A 3,604-nucleotide genomic window follows, 5' to 3' on the forward strand; every position below is an offset into this window, starting at 1 on the left:
TATGTTGTCAACATCAAAGTTAAAAAATTGAGGGATGTTAAAATAAAAAAGCCTTAGTCATCGTGATATGACTCAACAACACGAATGCAATGTGTCAGATTAAAAGTCTATTGATTTGCCCCGTTTCTTTAAGATGGATAAAATGTGGTAAATAAAAATGTGCATATGTAATATGTAAGAAAGTAATTTTTTTAGGCTCTAGATGACTTTGCACCCGTTTCCAATTTCTGATTTGTTCTTCCAATGTACTAACCCAGGCAATCTTGCAGCTAGGCCTAAAATCATAAGCGAAAAATTAAGTCATCAGTTGCTATTTCACATTCAGGCCATGCAGTGAGTTCAATGTAAAGGCCAGTCTTGAAATAGTCTCTTTATTCTCTGCCTAATTCAGCTTTTCTCCTTGTTAAACTTGGTTCTGTCCAACATGGCACCCTATTCCCTATATAGTCTACTACTTATGACCAGGGCCCATAAAGCTCTGCTCAAAAGGCATGCACTTTGTAAGGAATATAGTGCCATTTGGGACACAGCCCATTGTCCCTGCTGTTCACACATCTAAATATATACCAGAGGGAGTTGCAGCAGAAACCATCACGATGATAACATGACCCTTTTATGAAGGTTGATGCAATTGGGTTAAAAGACTGGAGTTCCAATATTCCAATGGGCTATTATATTTCAGGTTATTTTGGGCGGTAATTAACTGTGTGCAATTTCCTGTGTGTGTGCGTGTGCACGCACGTGTGTGTTGAACAGAGAGAGACAGGCAGAGACACAGACACAGACAGACAGACAGACAGACAGACAAACAGAGAAGGAAGTTCAGCATTACAGCGTGATTGAAATTTAAAAGCAATGTTCCCGCGTTAGTGGGGTCTGAATTCACGGTAAACACTGCATATCAACTCAATCGGAATGACCTTTAAATTGCTATAGCGCAATCTGTAATGCTTACCTAAACAGGTTTCAATCCAACCTTTTTATTCCAGCAAAGGACATGTTGGATAAAAAAATGTCAAATTTGTCGGTAAAATATCCAAATGTAGACCAAAATAAATATGCTAGACAAGCTGGGATATTGTGTAGGTAAAATCAATAATGCGGAAAATGGCAGAGGAAACGTTTTTCTCCGCAAATATTGATATAATAAACATCGAAGTAAACTTGGGAGTCATGCGATGAATCTCTGTGGTCCTCCCACTATGACTCGGGGAAGCATCCAGTTTATTAGGCACAGATTCAATTCATTATGATGAACTTCACAGGGTAGTGAACGTGAAAGGTGATGAGCTTGATGCTCTTTTCCAAGAAATATCGAGAGTCTTATTCTGGTGACATGATCGATGCTTGGCTGCGGTTTGACAAACAAAAATCATCTTTCTCTTTTGTCCATAACAATCTCATAATGTATGCTGTACTCGCACTGTCTCTGTGAGCTGTTGGCTAAGGCGCAATTGCCAATACCAGAGTGGGCACATTCGCTATATAATGGCATATTTTTGTGACGAAACCATCAGTAGAGTTGAAAATGCATGGAAACACATTTAACTTTGTTTTTTTTTATTCGGTACATGGGAATTTAACCATAAACGTTATTTGGATGTGTACTGCGTCATCATGCAAAAAAAAACAAAAAAACAAAACAAATCTGCAACAAGTACATTTGATGGAAACATCTCTGGTGGGAAAATGCGAATATTGTTTTTATACATAATTTAGAATATTCGCCAAATTGGATGGAAACCTAGCTACCGAGAGAGACGTGAGAGAGAGAGAGACTGAATCAGAGCGAGATTGAATCAGGCATTCACCATTCATAGATCAGTCATTTGAGTACATACTCCAAGCAGTAAATGTATAGATGCAGGTACATGTGTATGATAGAGCACCGTACAGTGAGTCAGCACTTCATTCCAGCATCATCCAGAAACGCCACCATGCTGCCCTCTACTGGAAAACATGTCTCTCCTCGTTAAAAAAAAGTACACTCTTGTCATTCATGTCTCTGCAGTGCTGCAAGTTATGATAGGTCAAATCCCAAGTTTTTTAGAGAGCTATCAGCTAAACTTCTAATATAATAATGATATGCCATTTAGCAGATGCTTTTATCCAAAGCGACTTACAGTCATGTGTGCATACATTTTACGTACGGGTAGTCCCAGGAATCAACCTCACTATCCAGACGTTGCAAGCGCCATCCTATACCAACTGAGGTAGGTGATGCCATTCCAATAATGTCAAGAATAAGTTAGTATGTAACTCCTGAAGAGTTGGAGTGTCCTCTGCTTGTCATCCATTACCTTAGGAGTTGGTAAGACAGCACAAACAGATCTGGGTCCAGGCTTTGACTACAACTATTGATTGGTAACACCCCAAACTTCCTGGACAGAAAACCACAACAATATGTTTTGTCTGCAGCCATACAGTTACACAGCCGCCGGCCTCCTTCTTGCCTCCCTCCCTTCATTGGCTCGCCAAAGATGTTCAGACTCAGAGACTGTTCCTCGCCTCCTCTGACCTTAATTGCTTTGTTCGACTTATAAATAGCTCCCCTGCCGTGTAACGGACCTGTAAATCGCCAGGAGAATTTCCCTGGGCCTCTGTGTCTGGCAGCCTGTGCTCTGAATGATCAGTGTGCAAGGTCAGGTGGTTGACGGGTTAGCTGGGACACTGTCTGGCCCATTTGGTGATGGTGGAGAATAGGAGGATATCAGGAGGAGGATAACAGGAGGAGGATAACAGGAGGAGGATGGGTTGTTATTCTGGGCTGCAGCCAGACTCCCCTGGAGAGAGAAAGACGAGCCTCGCCTGCTGTTCGGTCTTTACTGCAAAGTCACTGCAGCCCCAGACAGTGGAGTAATAATAATAATAATTAGGTGGGTGCTTACATTTGTCCTACTTCTCTAATGTACATTTTTTTTTTAGCATATCCCACTCCCCCTGAGAGTGGGGTCAGAGCCAGGGGTCAGAGCCAGGGCTCAGCCATTACTGACAGTGACCTTAGAGCAATTAGGGTTAAGTGTCTTGCTCAAGGGCACAGACATATTTTTCACCTAGTCGGCTCGGGATTGAACCAGCAACGTTTCGGTTACTGGTCCAACACTCCTAACCGCTAGGCTACCTGCCAGCCTAGTGGGTCAAGGGCTTAGCTACAGGGAACAACCAATGTACTACATTTGTGAAGAAAATACTTTTTTCCCCCCGCTTCTTAATATAGTTTTTTCTTCAGATTTTTTTTAGGCTGCAGCACCCTCAGCACCCCTACTTCCTGCGGCTATGATCAATGGGAAGGTGGCAGAAATCAATGAAGGCCACGCTGCATTTCAACATTGTCCCCATTCAAATACTTTAGATTTGCATGCTTCCTTCCTAGTTTCCTAAAAGTGTAGAGCACGTCGGTTCTGATATCACTAGATTGGTAAAAGCAACGCAACAGAAGCCTTGCTCTTATCTATCCAATCATGTAAGATCAGGGATCACTTCAAAGGAAATTATGGATTTTAAAGAGTTTTAACAGGGCCTAAGAATCCAAAGTAGCCCTTTGAGACATCACTAATGAAATGATCCTGAGTAAACTTCTCAATTTAAACACATAAGAATTGTA

The sequence above is a fragment of the Salmo trutta genome, chromosome 7, assembly GCF_901001165.1.
Source record: "Salmo trutta chromosome 7, fSalTru1.1, whole genome shotgun sequence".
In the NCBI taxonomy this organism is placed as follows: Eukaryota; Metazoa; Chordata; class Actinopteri; order Salmoniformes; family Salmonidae; genus Salmo; species Salmo trutta.